This window comes from Equus caballus, chromosome 25, assembly GCF_041296265.1.
Source record: "Equus caballus isolate H_3958 breed thoroughbred chromosome 25, TB-T2T, whole genome shotgun sequence".
Lineage (NCBI taxonomy): Eukaryota > Metazoa > Chordata > Mammalia > Perissodactyla > Equidae > Equus > Equus caballus.
The window spans coordinates 31,043,527-31,065,964 of record NC_091708.1 but is presented as its reverse complement, the minus strand read 5'-3'; the positions used below and the strand labels follow the sequence as shown (position 1 = coordinate 31,065,964).

Here is a 22,438-nt window from a genome sequence, read left to right as displayed (position 1 = left end):
TTGCTGTGCTAAATATATTTCATTTCCTTCATTCTAGTGTGTCTACAGGCAAAAATGTTCAGAATTTGAAAAGCTCCTTGAGTGAGCTTCACTTTTAGTAGTGCCAGGGTCCATGGTACAAGATACAGGACTAAATGCTACCTAGCAATACCTTCATCTCTTCTGGATTCTGAATGAACTAGACTTCAGAATTTAGGCAACAGTGTTTCTTCTTTTTAATATAATCTCCTGATAGATCAAGAATGGTAAAAGCATGACATGCAGACTGCCTCTTTCAGTGCTCATAGCAAATACTTATAATCAAATATAGCACATTCTCATAAGGTCTTAAAAGACTTCTCAATACACCTTTCCAGGAGACCACCACCAATCAACTGGAGTTGGTTCTCAAGATAAAATGTGCCACCTCACTAACCAACAGGGAAACGCAAATCAAAACCATAATGAAATATAACCTCACACCTGTTAGAATGGCTATTATCAAAAAGGAAAAAAATAACAAGTGTTGGCAAGGATGTAGAGAAAAGGGAACGCTTGTGAACTATAGGTGGGAATGTAAACTGTGCAGCCACTATGGAAAACAGTATGGAGGTTTCTCAAAAAATTAAAAGTAGAACTACCATATGATCCAGCAATTCCGCTTCTGGGTATTTATCCAAAACAAAAATAAATGCTAACTTGAAAAGATATACACACCCCCATGTTTATTACAGCATTATTTGCAATAACCAAGATATAGAAGCAACCTGAGTGTCCATTAATGGATGAATAGATAAAGAAAATGTGACATTATTCAGCCATAAAAAAGAAGGAAATCTTGCCATTTGCACCAACATAGATGGACCTTGGGGCATTAGGCTAAGTGAAATAAGTCAGACAGAGAAAGACAAATACTGTATGATCTCAATTATGTGGAATCCAAAAAACAAACAAACAAAAACTGAGCTTATAGTTACAAAGAACAGTTTGGTGATTGCCAGAGGGAGGGGGATAGGAGGTGGGCAAATGGGTGAAGCTAGTCAGAATGTACAATCTTCCAGCTACAAAATAAATGTCATGGGGATGTACAGCATGGCGACTATAGTTAATAACACTGTATTGCATATTTGAACATTGCTAAGAGAATACATCTTAAAAGTTCTCATCACAAGGAAAAAACTTTTTTGTAACTATGTATGGTGATGGATGTTAACTAGACTTATTGTGGTGATCATTTTGCAATAAATAAGAAACATCGAATCATTATGTTGTACACCTGAAACTAGTAAAATGTTCTATGTTGATTATCTCTCAATTAAAAAATGTGTTGCCATCTCTTCTAAGTGTTCTTATTTTCACAGTATGGGCTTTTCAACATTGATATTTCCTGTCCTCCATTGCTGTGAAGCCAAGAGTTTAGGGGAGATTAAGCACCCCAGGTTTTGTGCTATTCGTCATTTATCTAACCCAATAAAGGACCACCACCTCATTGCTACAGTGACTTCTTTGGGTAACACAGGCATTCCGTGCCCATGGCCAGTGATATCGATTTAGGAATGGATATGTGACTGAAGTTTGGTCAGTAGTCACGAAAGGAGCTTTTCTAAGAGGATTTGAGAAGTAGTTCCCTTACTCTTCTAGGAGAGCTACCCAAAACCATCCTTCGAGCTTTTCCTGGCCAACATGGTATGAGAAACAGCTTAACAATTTTGACCGCAGGAGCTAAGCCAGCCTTATGAGGAAGCTGCAACTGCCACAAAAGAAGGCGGAGCAGACAGATGGAAGAACTTGCTCTTAGAAATCTCTTAGCCACTGAATCAAACCCACCTGGAGAGCTTCCTATGACCGAATACCCATTTTATGGGCTCAGAAATCCTCTTTGTCATTTGACTCAATTTGAGAAGAATTTTCTGTTACAAAAAGCCAAATGCAACAGTACATCCAGGCTTAACTTGAGTAAGTTCTGTTCCGCTCACTACCAGCTCTCTACATAAAGACTGGCTCCGTCTCTTAGATCACATCAGGCCCATTTTTTTCTTCATTGTTCTTACTTAAATGGCCACTCCCTTCAGAACTCCACCACCTGGCAGCACCTGACTCACCTTCTTCACAGCTGATTTTCATTTGTTTTACTGCCCTGCATGAGCCATGGCTTATTACTCTTGTTCATATTCTCACACTCAGTAGGGACATTGGCTAGGGGGAGGAGATGGTCTCAAATAGGCTCTGATTTAAATTTCAGTGTTGTGGCTATCCACCTCGCAGCCAAACTGCCTGAACAGGCAATTCATTCTTTTGCTTTCCTCTATTGTGTGTTGTTTTAAATGAGTTTCAGAGAATTTTATAGCTGAATGTGACTTTGAAGGATGGCAAGCCCTTTAGATAATAATCAGGAAAATGGAGGTCTAGAGATGTTTAGTGACTTGCCTCATATCAGCTGGGGATCTTGAGGAAGCCCTAAAACTCAGGTATGCTGACTCCAAGCCAGTGCCCTCTTTCTGACCCTATGCCTGCTTTCCTTCACAACATAAGTAATATAATGGGGCCTCACTTGCAGATATTCTGCATAGAGCTCTGAGAATTGGCTGCTCACAGACAGAAAATCAAGTAAAGATGGAAACTGTGTTGTTGTCATTCACCCACAGGACAAGGGACTGCTCAAGCATCCTGAAAGGTTCAAGATTCTCCCATAATTCTCAAGATCAAGAACTATGGAGGCTGTCAGATTGTCTGTGACAGCAGGGGAGGCCAGAGTGGTTCAGACTTTCAATCCAGTCAGATCCGTTTTCAGATTGACAATTTGAAGTGAGTTTTCTAAGAAACTGGTGAAAGAGTAACAAAGAAAAATTCAAAAACCATCTGATCCTATTTCAATCTTTAAATCCAAAGCTCTCCAAAGATTTTTATAAGATATTACTTGAGGCTATTGAAGATTTTGGGAGGCAGTGCATCTCAGGGGTCAAAGATCATGATTTCTGGAATTACTCCCCTGGTTTGCAGCCATCTCTGGCTACTTACTGACTCCACAACCTAGGATAGCAAGTTAACCCTTCCAAGACTCAGTTTCCATTTCTGCAAACTGGGAATTAGAGTAGCACCTATTTCATAGGATTTTGGGGACCATTACGTTATTTAAGTAGCATGCTTAGAACAGTATTTTGCAAATAGCACACCCCAAATAAGTGATTATTATTAATATCATCATCATCATCAAGTGTAACTTTTTTTGCAAGAAGGAAGAAAGGAAGCATAAAAAAGAAAAAAAAAGAATGAGTAAAGAAGAAAGAGATGAATAAGCCTGGGAACTCAAGTAAGAGGAATAAGAAGCATAAAAGAAATGGTAGAGAAGGACAAAAAGGAGGAGGGGAAGAAAGGAAGGAGAGATGACTGACTCATTTTTTCTATTCATGTATATTGAGGACCGATGTTTGTTTCAGGTACTGTATTTGTTCCAACAATGAACCCCCTCCATGTAGTCTATAAGAGAGAAAAATATTAAATAAATGAATAAACCCCAAAATATAATTATAACCTGCTGTAAATGTTACATTATATGGTCATGGTAGACCTCTACATGGAATGGACATTTACCAAGAGTTTTCTATTACCCAAGCATGATATAAGGCATATTTGCATACATTGTATATTTATTCACTTAGTTTTTAATACTTTCCTTTATTCATTCTTTATTTATTTTGTAGCAACTATACTCCCAATGTTCAGCCTCATTCTTTGCATACACTGCTAGAAGGCTGTCCACTTGATGAAGGAGCTCCTTGTAGAGCACGCGACGCAGGTGTCTAAAAGAATAAAGGTCATGAAGACTGATGGGAGTCATGAAGCAATACTCAAGAGGGTGGGAAATTGTTCCTGAGGGATGGTCAGTAAAAGACTCAGAAGAAAACTAGCGTTTTTTTCACCAATGACTCTATAACTCTTACCTAGCCTCCATGGCAATTCAGAGATGCCATTTCATCTGCAAAAACATCTCATCTGGGAGACATCATGAAAAAGATCCTGAAATTCAACATAGAGAAAGGGCTGGAGCCCAGTTTCAGAATCTCTCTGCTCCATGAAAGTACATGACACAGAGGGAGGGAAGGGAGGTGGTGCTTCAGGGGAAATTGCCAGTAAGAGGACTGAGAATATCACACTTGGTTCCTGTAGGCAGAACTCGGCACAGTTAGTGACTAGCAAGGTCACAGAACTCTGCCATTAACAAGAGTGGTGCAGAGAGCTTTCCATTGTGCTGTGACCTCTCATGACCAACCCACTGAGGCTCTCCTACCTCATTTGCTTTCTTCCAGCTTCTCAGACAATTCACACCCACTCTTTCAAAGACTCACAAAGTACCAGCTCTTTATAAATCTGATGTCAGAAAAAGGGGCTGGCATACTTATTGTGGAATAACACTGCCATATTACGCTCGCAGTGGGTGCCTGGATTAGAAAGGTGGGGAGAGACTGAGTCTTAGTCATCAGGTTCCATATACAGGTGGGTTTCAGGGGCTGCATGATTCCACCAAAATTCAGGCCTAACTTCATGAACATGTGTCCATGTGCATCTTTGTAGAAAGAGAGGATTTGTGTTTTTTGTCAGATTTTCCAGGGATCGATGACAATAACATGTCTAGTAATCAAATACTGATCAAACAACTTCCAACTTTTACAAACTAAGACCAGTTTTGACTAATAAATCTGATCAAGTTCATAAACAAGCAGAAAGAAAAAACAATTCATGTTCATTCAACATATGAATTAGACCGATAGAGAACACTTTATGTTGTCACACTTGAAAAAAATATATATATATATGAGTATATGAGTTCATTTTCTCCATTTCTGCAGCTTCAGAAACATCAACAGAGAGTTTGAACAATTTGACCAAAGTCACACAGTACATGGCAGAATTAGAACTAGAATCCAGATGCTCCAGCATTTTAGGATTCTATTTTTTAGGTGTCTTACATTATTTCATCTTCAAACAATTAAATTTAGGAAGAAAATGATTTTTAAATGGAGATCATAAAAATGAAGGAATCTGTGAATTCATAGTAGTATGAATAAACGCCTCTTTTCTCTCACTCAAGTGTGCTGCGTTCTGTCACTTTTGGGATGACATTCTATTTATTGATAAAGAGTTAATTTTACTACAAAACTGTGGTATGAATATAAAGGTATCAACCCGAGCATGGCAATAAGTTATCATTACGCCACCCAGAAAGATGGCTAAGCATGATAGGCTCTGAAAATTTGAAAGGACAAATCTGGGCATGAGGGGGCTCTTTCTGTATCCCAATCAACATAAGGAGATGTACTATAACGACGAAGAGAACTATTCAATATTTTATTCTTGCCCCTTCTATTTCCTTTCATTTGTTGACTTGTTGAGACTTTGTGCTGGAGTAGAAATAGCATGGAATTCAGAAGGCTTGCATTTGAATGCTGGACATATCATTTCATTGCAGTAATAAGAAGAGGAACAAAAATAGAATGTTTACCGTGTACGTGGTAGTTGTTTTGTGCCTGAGACTGGGCTAAGAATTTTATATCCATTATCTCATTTAATTCACAGAATGACACATCAAAGTTGATCCTCTTGTTATGCTCATTTTACACGTGGCAAATGAGGATTGAGAATACCAGGCAGGTGTGCATGCATACACACACAGAACTTATTCAAAGTCACACAACAATTCTCTTGCAGAAGTCTGTATTAAAATCCATTCTTGGACAATTTCAAATTTCAGGATTTAAACAGTGTGATACATAGTTTCCCTTCCTTTCTAGCTCTGTTCCTTTGACCAGTTTGCTTATCTTCTTTGACTCTCAGTTTTTTCATTTGAGACCAAATCAAAAGGATCGGCTGCAGTTATCTCAGCACATTGTTTTGAAAACTAGATGGGATCATGAGTGGGCCGTGGAATCTATGGCAAAGGGAAGAAGCAGGTTTACAAAACGTTGTTCCCTTCCTGCTTCTGAGTCATCAACCTTCTCTATCCTTGGGGTTCTCCTCCACTGTTGCAGCTCCTCTACCCTTTCCCTGCCCCGCCCCGTTCCTTGGGCACAGATGGCAGAGAGGTCCAATGACATGGTCCATCGTTACTGCTAGCTGTGTGTCTGGGGTCAAGTAATTTCTTCATTATCTTTCCTTATTGCAAACAGCTTTTGTAAGAGAAAGTGTCCATTAGTAAATATTGCTGCCGGCAGGCAGGGCGTGCAAGCTGTCAAACAGCTGAAATGAGGGACTGCCAGTTCAGCAGCAAAAACATGAAATCCAGTTTAAAGCAAAGATTTATTTGAATAAAAGAGTAACATAACTGGAAGAACAAGCAAACACTCATTAACAAAGAACAAAGGCAAAGAAAGTTTCAGGTTGGGGTGTTTGCAACTTCGTGAAAGCCCACGCTCTGAAACAGAGTTCAATTTATATCAATTTGCAAAGAAATTTTTTCAAAAAGGAAGAAAGAATGCTGATGACTACCATGTGCAATTGCATTTAGGAATCAAATATGAGTAAGATGCAAACATTGTTTTCAAGAAGTTTATAGACTAAAAAGGAGTATAGTGTGGTTGAGAACACAGTTTTTGCATTTAGAAAAATCTACGTGTAAAATCCAGTTGTATGACCTTGAGTTCCCTATATCTCAGTTCCCTCCTCGTAAAATTGAAATTATAATGCCAACACCATAGGACCGACATGAAGGTTAGGAAAGCATGTGACATTGTCTATAGCAGATTGTACATTCCCTCAACATCACAGAATTTTAAGAGTGATATTATCACGTATCATTGTAAGACAGAAAATTCTAGGAGTAAAAAGATAGCCTTTGAATTGGTCTGGGTGTTCAAAAATAACATCTGCTTGCTTGGATCAGGAATGAGGAAACGAAGTTGGAACATTTAAGTTGAGAAAAGGTTAGTATTTGGCCATGCTAATTTGTAAAGACTGCTATAAGCAGGAAGAACAGAGAAAAGAAAGGTGGACAGGGCTGGCCCGGTGGCACAGCGGTTAAGTGCACAAGTTCTGCTTCTCAGTGGCCCAGAGTTTGCCAGTTTGGATCCCGGGTGCAGACACGGCACCGCTTGGCACACCATGCTGTGGCAGGCATCCCACATATAAAGTAGAGGAAGATGGGCACGGATGTTAGCTCAGGGCCAGTCTTCCTCAGCAAAAAGTGGAGGATTGGCAGCAGTTAGCTCAGGGCTAATCTTCCTCAAAAAAAAAAAAAAAAAAAAAAGAAACGTGGAGAAATGGGAAAGCTTGGAGCACAAGTGACAAACAAATACTGTTTCCTTTGCCTTTGAATGTGGGATATGGAGATGGGGGTTGTTGATGAGAAGACTGTGACAAAAGTTTGAATCCAAACTTTGTAAAGTCTTGCACACTAGGCTAGTAAGTCAGGACTTCAATCTCTAGTAATGAGGTTGCCATCATTCTTTTCTCACCATTCTTTTCATCAGGTTGCAGTCCATCTTTAACCTTAAAGTTGCAATAGTAGCATGGCATTCAGGAGCGTTGGTCCTGATCTCCAATGGTGTGTTTCTGAGGCTAGGGTTAGTAAAGGATCTCAATCAAGTTAGTTCACCTCTTTCTACCTCAGTTTCTTCATCAGTAAGGTGAGAAAATTGTGATCTTTAACTCATAGTAGTAATACATGATCATTAAGTGAGATTATACATCAGTTAGGACAGAGCCTGACATCATCATCACCTAGTAGCAAAGTCAAAGAGTTAATGCCTAGTAAATATTGTATTTACTACTGAATAATTGATGGACCTGGGTGATTAGTAATGATGATGCTTTATCTGTCTTTATCCTATAGCTGACACCCTATATCCAATTTCTTCTCTATCAATGGATGTTGCCATGGCATGAATTGGTGTCTAAACTGCCATGGTATAAAATATAATGGCTGTGGCAGGACTGCAATGGAGATATCACAGCAGGAATGATAGAACACTGGGACATCGTGAGGAAGATCACACTGAGAATTCGGGTCCAGGATGGTCAGGGACAGAAATTAGAGCTCAGAGAAGTGTCCACCTTCCAAGAAAATAACTGGTTAGTTTGCTGGAGGAGGATCACTTCTGTTTGAAGTTTAGCTCAACTAGCCATGAATTTCCCTGCCGGTTTGTCTCAATTGTGTTGGAGATACTGGACTTTGTTGAGGAATCTTGCAATTTTTATCCCCAAGATACTGACACTCCACTGATTCTCTATCACTTTCCTTCACACCAGCCTCCCCTGCATCAACTCCTAATGTCTACATATAGACTGAACTTCAGGCTTTCTAAAGTTCCTTGTGCTGCGCTGATAGCAGCATCATAACAACTGCAGGAGTTTAGGTAGAATTTATATTGTCTTGCTTGTAAAGAAATAAACAATAGAAGAAAATGGCTTGCTCCATGTCATATACCCAGTTAGCTGAAGCACTGGTCTGGAACTCCATGGTGCCTTGCATGGCTAGATAAAGTTCTAATCCTGGCACCGCGCTGCCTCTCTATCTGCCTAGAGATATCAAAATCCATTAAAGCGTGTGCAGACAAGACATACAAAGATGTTACTTTCAAACCCAAGTCCTACCACTTGTACAGAGCTTCTTCTCAAAAATTTTAAATGGCTTTTCATTACACCTCATGCAGCACAGAATAATAGTAGGCTGTTAGTCTTACTTCAAAAGTTAAGCAACTATGGGAGAGAGGAGGGTTTGGGAAATAGGGCCTGTAGGACAGCTTAGAAAGATTGGGACTATTTAGCTGAGAGAAGAGAAAGTGGATGAGTAACTTACCAGTAATCTTCAAGGGTTATTAAAAGACCAGCTGTTACCCATTTCCACCCGAGGTAGTAGGGAGGAAATTGCAGTAGTGAAAATTTAGTTACAGCAATCGAAGAACTTCTTTTTTCCTTGGTTATAAGGTCTATTAGTCCCAAAAACATGATACTAAGCAAAATTGTGGACTTTTCTCCCTGGAAATATTCCAGAATAGGGTACATATGCTGGCAGTAGTTCCAAAGCACTACTTCTTGGAACATTAAGATCTACTCACTTGAAGCATCTCTTACAAATACAGATTCCTGGGAGCCACTTCACACTTTCAGAGTCACAATCCCTGGGGATAGGGACAGACAGGATTTGACATAAGTTAACAAGGCCCCAGATGAGTCCTGTGCAGAGCCACATTTGGAAAACTTTTGTGTATGTAGAACCAGTAAAATTTAACTCAGCAAGAATGTATCTAGTGCCCACTTGGTGATCTTACCACTGTCGTTAGCCTCAGGGAATAAAGATAATCAAAGAATGTAGTGTAATTTTAGTCCTTGTGGAGTTTTCAGTAAAGTAATTAAAGACTAATGATGAATTAGGACAACTGTTTTGCCTTTAGTGTACTACAATTTGGGGTAAGTTTCTTAATTCCTTTGGCCTGAGGTCCTAAATTGTTAAATTGAAGAGTTGAATAAAATGGTTCTATAAGTTCTTCATAATCTTTAAAATAATACAATACAGAATAAAGCCTATTTAAAGAAAATAACTAAGTGCTAATTAAAGAGTATGAGAGTGGATATCAAGAGGGAGACCAATTCGTGTGGACAGTACTCACTAGAGAAGGCCTCAGGGAGAATAGGAGATTTAAAATTGGTGTCAAAGGACGGATATGATAGATGGATGTATGCATATGCATATGGGGGACTCTTCATTTTTTTCAATACCACTTAGTACCAGGTAAACACAATACGTCATTTAATATCTGTAAAGACTTGTGTAATGAAAGTAGGGACAATTTTTAGAGGATTTTACCACATACTAGTCACTCACATAGGTACTTTATAAATATTACTTGATTGAATAATCACTATTACATTATTTTCCAAGTGGAGGAATAGAGGATTCTCTGTCTTTTCCCCAAAAATGCTTATGTTTGCATGACATGGAGAAAGAAAGGAGAGGAAGGAAAGAAGGAAGGAAGCAAGGAAGGAAGGAAGGAAGGAAGGAAGGAAAGAAGGGAAAGAGAAACCAAGCTATGGAGGTGGAAATCAAATGGTGAGTAGAGGGCGCTGAAAACTTGAGTCTGGTTTGAGTAAAGGATCAATGCTCAGTTGTTTTTATGGTTGGTTGTTAGTATAAATGATTTTTACTAATTGATTGGGGAGTTCAAGGAAGTGGTACATATGGATTTCAATGAAGCATTTTTTTTTAAAAAAAAAAAGAACCTCTGGGTTTAAAAATCAGAATACATATTAGTATAGTAGCTTTAGAATTCCTAAACAGTTGAACATTTCCTTATTAAGCAGAGTTCATAAACGGTTTTTGTTAATTTTTGTTGTTTGCTTTCTGGTCACAGGAAGAGAGGGCTTTCTCAGCTTCTAAAAGGCTTGGGTCTCATAGATTTCTGTCTCAAGTCTTCACTGAAATACTTGATGAAGTGATCAAATCGTATTTATCTGTGTGTGGATGTCACAAATTCACAAGGCTACCAGTAGTTAAGAGCTTGGACTTAAGTATCAAGTAAACATAAATTCAAATCCTTGTTCTGCCTAAAGAGCTGTGTGACTCTGAATAAAAGTCATTTGCCTTTCTGGGAGTCATTTGCCTCATCTATAAAATTGGATTGTTTCTGTGAGGATTCAATAAAACAATGCATATATAATCTTTTATCGATTAAGTATGTCTTATGAGATATAATTATAAAGCAACCTCCAATCTATCTTAGTACATTAGTTGCTCCCTGGCCTCAGACAGACACCTTAGCTATTTTGGTCACTAGAAGAAAAGTTTTGAGTTAACTAAGTTATAAAACTCTGCCTCAATTTATTAATTCATATGCCCTGTCCCATATAAACCATCACAATTAAAAACTGATATAAAGTTAAGCTTCTCTCCTCCCCTCGTCCATGCCTGCTTCAGTTTATCACCTGGTAGGGACAAAAGTGTATGTGGATAGTGTCTGTTCCTCTTGCTTCATTTTGAGCTCTAAATAGCCCATGTTTGGAGCAAGGGATACGGGGAAAGGAAAGGGAGCAAGCAAGAAAGTCCCTCCTTGACTGGCACTGGCTGGTGATCTAGCATCGATGCTCTTTGTGTACTTGGAAAGATGTTTAATGCTACCCATGCCCACCATGGGTTCTTCTGGTGATACCTCCCCTAACTCTGAGCATCTCTCACTGAATTTTCATGACTCATCTATGCCAATTTTTGCTGCTCAGTCCACAGCCTTCAGCTCTACTGTGGTCCTCATGCTGCTCCATGCAAACCTCTTAGATAATACTAGATGACTCATACTGGTCTTCTTTATTGCATGGCCCATATCCGGTTTAGGGTAAAGGCCATACATCCTTTGCTCTACCAAATGGGGAGGACGGTTGTTTCCCAAACTCACTTGTCTACTCTGAGAATGTAGGTCACTTTATCCAGGCTTTCGACTTTTATATTTCTCAGATATGACTCGGACATTAGATTATAAGAAGAATATTCAATAAACTCTTCACTTGGTTTCCTTAAAGTCCCACGTCTTGATGTGAGAGAACAGGTAAGCCCTTCCCAATTGTAGCTTGAGAAGGATGTGAGACTTAAAGCATGTACAGAGCTGTTTCCAAAACTTTCTTGACACTCCACTTGATGACCATGTTATGCTTATAGTCAGAGATAAATGTTGGAATGTTGTTAGGTTATCATCCACTATTTTGAAATGTTTTCTTGCTGATTTAGAATCTCATTTTAGAATATCCTTCCACAAAATTTCCATTCTAAAATTCTGATACATATATAAAGCTGATAGTACAGTGGTTCCTCATTTTCTGCTGAGGTTGGTTCCAGGACGCTCCATTGATATCAAAATCCACGGATGGTCAAGTCCCTTAGCTGGCCCTCCGTACCTGCAGGTTCCACATCCGCAGATTCAACCAAGCACAAACAATACGCTGTTAGTTGTATCTGCTGGTGGGAAAACCACAGATAGGGAGAGCCAACTGTACAGTACTTAGTCATGTTGTTAGAAAGGGAAGTGTTCACAGTAAAGCTGAAATTGTTATAATTGCACCATATTACTCACTTCTTAGAGAAACACACACATATGTGTGTAGTTTGTGATTTCACATTTTAAGAGTGGCATTGGCAAACGGAATTATTTCTAAGAGGAAGTTCAGCAAGAGCAAAATCCATAAAGATATCATATTTCCTCCTTTGACGTGCCCCGGCGGTAATCTGCAGGATGCCACAGAAGAATACTGTTCCTTTGAAATTAGGTCACACATATGAAACAAACATAACGGCAACCAAAATTTGTTGTAAACTGTAATAATGGTTACTTTAAAACTCCTATGTTCAGTACATGAATATTGAGTGATTCAGCCCTACTTTCCCCTTTTTTTCTTAGAAACTATTCAAGGTGTCTCAATTTCATGAAGAAATTTTAGTAAAATTAAACTTGAAGAGGAGAAATTGACTTCATTCCTTCCTTGCTTCCTTCCTTCCCTTCTACCTTCCTTCATCCATTCCCTCCTAAGTAATTTAATAGGAAAGTCAGAAGGTGAGATGGATCAAGATTTGCATCCCTTGGGGAAGAAGGTTGCTGCCTGATAAGTGTACTGGAGACTGATTGGGTGAGGAGAGTGTCTGCAAAAGTGTCTGGTGGCAGAATGTATGTGTGCCTAAGCAGTTAGATACATGCATATCCCATGTCTTTCCACCGGGAAGGCCCAGGAACAGTGACACTCCCCAACAATGAACACAACCAATGTCCAGACCTTTGTTTCTAAAAATGTTCTCCACTAAAAGGAACCAGAGAATCTTAGAGAGATGGTAGATTTCAGGGTTGTGTAAGCTAAAAGACAAGCTGAGCTTGGTATAGCTTGCTGTGCCAGAAAGAATATAAATACAAAGAATAATATAGATGTGTAAAAAGGGCACAGAAACTTCTGAAAGAAGCTAGGCATTAAATTAAATAATGATGGTAATGGATTATAACCCATTGAATAAAACAGGCATCCATGAGTCTCTTTTGATATATGTAAATAAATAAAAGGGAGGAATAAAACACTTTTCCTTATACTAGAATGCCAACTAATAAATGAAGAAGGAATGGTGGTGATAGGAAAATCATCATTTAGCAACTATAATAATAAATTTCTGCAACTAACATTAATGGATGCTGAAACTAGTAGGTGAAAGTTTGATAAGGAATAGAATATTTGTCAGGTCTCAAAATAACTCCCCAAATATTATTAATTACAAAAATATCTTTACAGTGGAGAAATTTTATGCACACAACCTAAATCAGATGATCAAATTTAACCTCACCAGTAGTGGGACACATTGAAATCATGTACTACTTGATAGGATATAATGAAAAGAAAACAGAATCTCCACTTATTTTTTTTGTCAAATATCTATAATCTAAATATGATCGTGGGGAAATATCAAACATCCACATTCATGACAGTCTACAAAATAATTAGCCTGTGATATTCAAAAGCAACAGAGTCATTAAAGACAAAGAGAGGCCAAGGAACTGGTCCTGACTGCAGGACACTAAAAATATATGACAATTAAGTGTGACACATGATTCTGGATTGGACTCTTTTGCTATCAAGGACATTTATGGAAATAAAAGATACTTGGAAGGGATTTGTGAAATTAGATGTCAGCACTCTATCAATGTTAATTTCCTAATTTTGGAGATTGAACTGTGCGTATGTTGGAGGATGTCCATGTTCATAGGGCTTATGTGTCTATAACACTAAAGTGTTCAGGTTGATGGGACGTCACATCCACAATTCACTCTCAAGTGCTTCACAGGTGAAAAAAAATCTTTGTACTACTGTTGTAAATTTCTGTGTTTGAAATTATCTAAATTTAAAAAAAAAAATAGAGGAAATTTGCACAGATACTTTTTCTAATAATATCAATTACATTTTGTTCCAAGTCAACTAGACCCTTGTCTGGCATCCAGTTACAGAATGGTGACAATAGGCAATTGATCGGCTGCCTTGGACTACCGTACGTATAAGTTAATTCAGATGCACAAGACACTTTGCTAATTTGTTTGATTTTGTATAAATAAGTATTAGTGAGCCATCCCATAGGTGCATTGAGCATGCAAGCCATTTAATAAAGAGAACAAAAAATCGTTAAGATTGCCTAACGTGTGCTGGAAATGAAGTTATGGTTACATCTTCAAATATTTTACAGACTTTTTCACAGAAGAATGGTTGTGTTTATTCTGCAGGCACAGAAAAGAAACTAACTGATGGAAGAGTGAGGCTTCTGATTTTGATTCAATAAGAGAAGACTTTATGATAAATACTGCCAAAGAAAGGCACTGCCTGGTGAGGTAGTGAGCTCCCCATAGCAAGATCGGTTCAAGCCAAGTCTGTGTGATGACCTGTTAAGGATGTGGCAGAACAAGTAAATGACCTAAGGAAAAAGGTAAACTGCTTGATGTGTTTTTTGCTTGAGGAAGATCAGCCCTGAGATAAAATCTGTCCAGTCTTCCTCTATTTTATATGTGGGTCACTGCCACAGCAAGGCTGACAAGTGGTGTAGGTCCGTGCCAGGGATCTGAACCCATGAACTCAGGCTGCTAAAGCAGAGAATGCTGAACTTAACCACTGGGCCATGGGGCCTGATTTTTCAATTCTCCTCAAACTGAAATACTTAACATCTATGAGTCCTTGAGCGATGGAAGGTAAAATTAATTAGGTCGATCTGAGGTACTCAAGGAGGTAGAGTCTTAAATATGGATGCTTTTATTCTTGCTCATGAATATATCAAAGGTGTTCCAATTCTAAGATATAAGTAAGAAGTTAAAATGTCCATTTTTCCCTCTATAGTTCAATAACCATCTCATGTTGATGGCTCTGGCTTCAAGTAGAAGGAAAAGAAAAAACCCTCTGTACTGTCAACATAACAAAAATAACGATATTATAGAAGAGCACTGACTGATTGTCACTTCATAATTGAAAGATGGGCCTATTAAGGGGACACAGCAGCCCTGAAGGAATTGTGTGATCATTTGCACAAATGCTAATTTTGATATGTGGTTCTTCACATCCATAAACATAATGTGGCTGGGATGGCATGATGAACAATGCATTCTTCCGCCAGGAGGCCTATGCCTCAGTGAATCAATGACAAGAGGGTCACTTGCTGGGGTTGGGCAACGGAGGTATCATTCTCTCTTCTTCTTGTCCTCATGGACAGAGCCAATCTGAATTGCCAGGATGCTGTGTTTATAGGGACAACCATCTTCTTCCCAAGAGAGAGCATCTTTCTCTGGATTACATACAGTTGTATATATGAAGTCTGGAATAAATCAGTTCTCTTCTCTGGCCTTAGTTTCCTCACTGATTATATAAGGAATTTGGAATAGATAGGCTAATGTCTCTGAAATGACTCTGTTTGACAGGTGTGTGATATGAGAGAAAGAACTTGGGCTTTTAAGTCAGAGAGACCTGGAATCAAATCCTTCCTCAGCCACTTCTGAGATCTTGAGCAAATTTATTAAGCTTTCTGAGCATTGTTTTCCTCAACTGAAAACAAACGAGGAGAATAATACTTTCTTTTCAGGATGTTGAGCATGTTAGTTGGCACGCAGCCCTTGATAAATATTTGCTGCATGGCTGAATTTTATATGTTGGTTTACTACACACCAATATGTGTACATTCAAATAATCAAATATTTACATATATGCATATATACCCTCACGAAATCGAGAGAAGATAGAAAACATGGTCAAGTAATAAAGATGTGCCACAGACTTAGGTGAGAATTCTCTGCTCCAGGGCCACACAGCCCTGTCAACATAAGGTAGGCACTCAGTAAATGTCTGTCACATGAAAAAATAAACAAAAGGTACATGTGGAATCTCCATCCTCGTAAGTGGAGATCTGTAGTTTTAATGCAAACCCTAGGGAAATAGAATTTTCAAGAAAGATACTAACTTGTTATCTGCCTCATATGTGCCTTGCTTTTTCTTTTTCTTAATTCTATCTGGTTTGCTGTGGAAACTTACTGGAAAGAATATTTCTCATGGAATGTTTTGAGCTCAGTTCCATCTAACCCCATGAGGAAAGGCCCGTGGGTCTACGTGCAACCCTAAAGTGAGTTTTTTATAAGTATTTACTGAAATAAATAATTCAGGGCCTGTCCTCAGTCACACATGAGAAAGCCCCCATTTATTCCAATGGAGAATGTAAATGCAGTGGTGGAACCTGAAAATATATGTATTTTAATCAACTCCTCTCAAACACTTTTGGGAAAGATAATGAACTATAATGTTAGGGAATATTCCACCTTTCTCCAGTAGGAAAAAAGAGAATTGGACGGGTTGGAAAAAAATGGACTTAAAAAAAAAAAGATACAGTATTTGATGTTCAAAAAAATCAAATAAAAGGCCACAAATTGAATGAAATAGCTTTTGTTCATGCTGAAACTTGCAGGGCCAGTTAGAGCTCATTAAGAGGTGATGGGAACTATGCAGATGAGATCAAGTTTGGTAATTGGCTGGTTCTGAATCCATTAGAAAGGTTATAGGGTTGTTTGGGTGGGTTGTGTTTTATAAAGGAATGATTAGAAGTATATTAATGGGCCAATGGGTTATAAGGCTGGGATTGGTTTGGTGATATAATGTCTAGGATAGCATTAGGCTGGGGACAAGGTTATGTGGATAGGATTAAACTGGGGAATAGGTTAGCTATGATCACATTAGGTGGGTTATAGGTTTACAAAAATTGTCCTGTGTTTGATGGCAATGAGAAAACGAGAATCTAATCAGACTTCACTTGTATCCTTAGCATTTCTAATACTCTAATGCCATTATAAATAGATACTGTTCTCCAGAATTAATGTGGGATCTGGACCAAGATCCCCCAAAAAGCTCAGATACAAAAGAAAGCCCTTAATTCCCAGCAGAGTTAAGGTCTTCATTGGTGTGTTAACCAAGACATAAAGAAAGGCACACTCGCGGAAGGGAAGGGCTGAGGTGGTGTTTTAAAATTTCCTCAGGAGTGGGTTCAAGAGGAGGTAGCATTTGAGCAGAGTCATGGAAAGTTGAATACACACTTGTTACAGGGGTCCTAATAGGAGGTTGAAAAGGCAATCTAGGAAAAGGTCACGTTCTTTGAAAACATTCGGACGTGATAAACCGACCATTGTCTCCAAGGAACCCAGAGGTGCTATGTGTGTCCATGTTGAGAGCTGGGGAAAAATGACGGAGGGCTGTGTAGATGTGTGTATTTGTGTACAGTAAAGAACCAGGCAAGAGAGGCTGTCAGGAGCTGGAGCTTGAGGGAAGAGGGGTTAAAGTCTGTGTTAATAAATGTGAACTTGATTCCTGTCTGCCAATCTGGCCCAAAATGTATTCCATAGCAAAAAAAAGTCATAAGTACACAAGAAAATGATAAAAAAAAAAAAAAAAGATTCTGTGGACTCAACTATGTTTGCTAATCCTACATTTAAAATTCACAGCCTCTCCTTCTTCCATAGATGTTCAGTTCACATTAGAATTTTAAATGTTCTGAGGAATCCTGCAGTTACAAAAATGTGACTCTTTACTCCATCATGTTTTAAGCTTTTTTTTTTTTTATCACAGATAACTTTTTACCTACTCCAACCTCAAAGAGAATGGTTATTAATATCCCTTTGAGTAAATGTTCTAAGGAATACACTTTGGGAAAACACTGCTCTAGAAAAAGAGAAGCCCTTGTAACAAAGACTAAGAAACAAGACACAAGGATGCTCGATTTTCTCATTTTACAAAGAAGATGTAGTGATGCTGGAAGGATAAGTTACAGAAAAGAAAATGAAAAAAATGTTGATGTTGAAGTTCAACAGTCAGTTTGAATTATCTATTACTAAGTAGGTATATGACTTTGAGAAAATTTCTTCTTTGTGTGTCTCAGTTTTCTTAAGTATATGATTATGATAAAAAAGGAATTTAAGCCTATTAAATAAGATAATGCATGCAATGATGAATACAGTGACTTGCACATAATAAGAGTGTGATTGATGTTAAAAGTTGTGATAATTCTAACCTTCCCCACTGTCTCAGGTACTCTGGCATGCTCAGTTCAGCCTCCTGCCCCCAAGTTCAAGTGTGGGAGCTCTTTCCCACATTATGTCCAGGGTTTCTCTTTAATCTATTGTCAGCTTTGGTGGCACTGTAGGGAGAGATCCTTACAAGGCAAAGAAAAGCTCATAGACTGGATATCATTTTCCCTCTTGGCTGTTGGATAGTAAGAATGATTGATGTTAATTGAATGAGGTGTTCGTATGGGAAGTTTAAACATCTAACGAGAAAAAGAAGCAGGTTTTTGAGTGGCAAATAGCCTAATCTCATGAGAATGGAGCCACCAACTGACAAGGATGTTGAGCCAATAGAGATGCTAAGCTCAAGTCATGGACTTTCTGGAGATCCTTCTCTCAGCCTCTGTGTTAATTTCTTCACGAGCAGCCATCCCAGCTGGGGTCTATTTTCTCAGTTCTGAACACTTGTCTGATATTCAGACTTTTAAAATATCCCTCCCTAGCCTCACCAGGCTTCTTGTCTATACCACTTTTATTAATTAAAAAGCCTCATTTTTGAGGCCTGCCCTGTGGCGTAGTGGTTAAGTCAACACGCTCCACTTCAGCAGCCTGGGATTGCAGGTTTGGATCCTGGGCCCCCACCTACATCATTCGTGTGAAGTAGAGAAAGGTTGGCACAAATGTTAGCTCAGGGTTAATCTTCCCCAGCAAAAAATAATAATAATAAAAAAATCTTATTTTTATTTTTTAAAATTTTTCTCAAAATTGCCCTTGGTGGATCTAGAAAGATCCTGCCTATAAACCAAGTTCAGATAATTAGTAACAGCTAAAGTGATTTCCCCTTCATTCAGGGATTGGCAGGGTTACACGTAAGCAAAAAAACAAAGAGAAAGGTCTTATCTCTTCTTGGGGAACGTGAGAGAGGGAGACCTGAATTCTGTCCTAGGTAAGTTCCCTGCCCATTTCCACTCCCCTGTGATGTTTACTTCACAGCAGTAAGGAAACAGACAGGTTCTTTATCAAAACAGCTTGAAAATGCAAATCCTTTCTCACTACTATTACTATGGTTCAATAACATAGAAACACAAGTGTATTACTCTCACCTTTCCTTTCTTCCTTTACATATACATACATACATATATATATTTTTTACCATTTCTTCTTTTCTAGATGCACATCAGTGCCAGGCACTTTTCTTTCTAGTGCTCACAATATTCACATTTCTGTGTTTGAGTTTGTTTGCTTGGTTTTGTTTTTTTGCCATGGATGTAATGATTAAATTTGTGTCCCTCCAAATTTTAAGCTACTCCAAGACAACAACTTTACCTTGCTATTTGTTCTGTCTGCCCCTTTCCTTGCCAAGAGCTCAGTGCTAAGTAAATGTCCAGTAAGTGACCATTGGCTGGATATACAAATGAATGAAAGCATTTTCTAAATTCTCAGGAGGAAGCCTCACTGTACCCATCTTTTTAAGATGGCTGAAGCAATTGATTGCTGTTTTCCATTCCAGTTAAGACACTGCTTGGTCTAATTAAAAACCAACAAACTAAAACATGATAAATAATTTTTAGTTGAACTAACTCAGTAACCTGTCTTTATTTCCTCGTAAATGTGAATCTAATAGGGTTTTTTTAATGTTTGAAAACAACACTTGGTTTGTATGCTGAGTCTGGAGATGGAGTGAATTTCTTTCATTGTGTTAGAAATCTATGAAAACAAAGGGTTTGGATGAGGACAACTGACAGACCCTTAACTATGAAATCACACATGGGCGCCACCATAATAATCAGGTGTATTTATAAATCAGGAACAACTTCCCCGGCAAGACTGCCTTCCCTCACCTCCCACTGCATTACTGCTCCCTGCCAAAGCTGTCAGCTTGCACTCGCATTGCTAATTAACAGCACAACTCAAAGCAGGTGGAGGGCTAACGGAAACAACCCACAATTTACCCTGTGATCATTCGTGCTTCAGGTCCCTAGACTCTGGAACTCATTCCACTTGACTTGCTCCCCACTCTCCATACTGAACACACACACACATGCTCACACCTGGGGCAACAAGGAGTCGTGGTCTCTCCAGAGAAGAGAAAGAGTGGGAACCATCTGTGATGTGTGCAAGAAAGAAACCTTTAGACTGACACAGGAGCTGGACTGAGTGTGAAAGAGACAAAGGAGGAAAGTTGGTAAATATGCTCCAAAGTTTCCTAAAAAAAAATCCCCTTGGTCTTCCCAACCCAGGACATCTTCACATTGGAGGATATTTTCCCCTGGGAAATTTATGAATCCAACTAATTCTTCATCCATATACGCAAGTTGATTTTATCAGTCATCCACTTTTCTCTATGTCAAACACCATCCCTCCAAATTAAAACACCATTCTCTGTCACCCTAAATCCTGCCACAAGATATGTTTACAGAAATCCAATTCGGTTTTGGATTCCCCTGTTCCACCCCTGCTGCTTAAAAGCCTAAATTCTTCTCATTAATCTTAACATAAACACCTAAATTCGTAATGATTCACAGTAGCCTGCATGATCTTGCCTCTGCCTAACTTCCCAGCTCCCTTCCATGCCACCTTGCACCTCAGTCGTTATGCACCAGTTCTCTGCATAAACCAAACTTTGTCAAGCTTCAGGCTTCTACACATGTTCTTCCTTCTGCCTTAAAACTTCTTCTTCCAACTCTTTACCTGTCTTCCTACAGACCAAAGTCTAAATATCACTTATCATCAGTAACATTTAATCCATTGACAATCTGCACCCACCAATATAAATCAGTCCCCCCATTTAGAATCTTGCATTTTAGCTTTTACTTTTTCCATGGCATTAATCAAAATTTGTAGTTACATGCATCTCTGCATACATAGCAACATCTGTCTCTTTCAGTAGAGCAGTGGTTATCAACCAGAGGTGATTTTTGCCCTCCAGGGGACATTTGCCAATGTCCAAAGATACTTTTGGTTATCAAAGCTGGGAGAGGGGAAGCATATTACAGGCATCTAGTGAGTAGAAGTCAGGAATGCTGCCAAACCTCCTACAATACAACAGAGAGACCCCCTAACAAAGAATTATCCAGCTCCAAGTGGCAATAGTGTCAATAGTTGAGAAAGCCCAGCATAGACTATAAGCTCCATGATATAGGCAGAAACCATGCCTGTCTTAAACATTCTTGTTTCTTCAGGGCTTAGAGTTTGCTTAACATAGAGTATGTTTAATATATGTTGATTAAATGAGTGATTGGATGATCACATTCACTATATTCCAAACACAGGCTATTCAGTCACTGATTAATCATTTACTGAGCATCATGATCTGTCAGACCATGTGCTTTTCACTTGGAATATAATGGTAAAAATGAAGAAGCCATTTTTTGAGGAGACATAGAATCTAGAAGAGGAATAAGGACTAAGAAAGTAAGCAACAAGTTCAAATTGAGGGAAATTTTAATGCATCACACATTATAAGAAATTATTTCACAATTGAATGGCATAGAGGATGTTCAAATGGAAAGATAATATGGGTCTTTCATTCATTCAGTAAATATTCATTGAGGACAAGATGATGGAGATGCAGCAACGAGTAACACAGACAAGACTCCTGCCCTAATGGAACTTATATTCTAGCGGGAACTCATTAAAAGGTACATTATAAATCAACAAGATCATTAAAAAAAACAATGTGCTGTGAAAACAATAAGATAATAAGATGCAGTCTAACAGGGAGAGTTCGCTTTAAGTAGAATGATCAGATAAATCCTCTCTGAGGAGGTGGCATTTTATATGAGATTTGATATAATTGTGAGATCACACAATCGTGAGCCATTATGAAAATTGGACAGATGTACAAAAAAGTGTATAAAATCACTTTCCAGACAAATGAAATATAATTTTCAACATCTCAGATGTAGGAGAGACCTTCGCATGTTGGAGAGAGAGAAAGGAGGTTAATGAGTATAGGATCCAGTGAGATTCAGGGAAAATAGCTATCAAATGAAGTTGGAAATAACATAGAAGCAAATTCTGAATATTCTCTATGCCATGGTAAAATGTATTCTAGAAACAATGAATGAATTCTCAAAGTTTAAATTTATATTTTATATAATCACTCTGGCTCTTTCATGAACAGAAGTGGAAAGAACGGAAGCAAAGAAACCTATTAGTAAGCCATTGTAATGGTCCGTGTGAGAGATAATAATGACTTTCATATGGTGGTAGAAGTGGAAAACAAGAGAAGTAAATGGACTTGAGATGTTCTTTTCTGAGTTAGAATAGCAACAACTTGGTGATAAATTAAATATGAGTGGTGTGAGGGAAAATGAACCATCAAGATAATGTTGAAGTTTGGGTCAGAACAATTAAAGCACAGAAGTATTGTTTAAGTAGGAAAGACGTGAGAAGAAACGATGCTTGTGCGTGTTATTAGTGATGGCCAAGTA

General features: G+C 38.5%; 1 long non-coding RNA gene across 7 annotated transcripts in view; it reads left to right on the top strand.

Annotated features, from left to right (window-relative positions):
* The window catches only part of LOC138920816 (uncharacterized), an 84,433-nt gene that overhangs the window by 28,613 nt on the left and 33,382 nt on the right, over nt 1–22,438 (top strand). For 3 of the 7 annotated variants that reach the window (XR_011432681.1, XR_011432682.1, XR_011432677.1), the window contains exon 3: nt 14,205–14,404. This is a non-coding gene — a long non-coding RNA (uncharacterized lncRNA). Of the gene's footprint in view, nt 1–14,204; nt 14,405–15,997; nt 16,079–17,568; nt 17,835–21,540; nt 21,644–22,438 lie in introns of all 7 variants that reach the window. The other 4 variants (XR_011432680.1, XR_011432679.1, XR_011432676.1 and 1 more) reach the window with 2 other exon arrangements.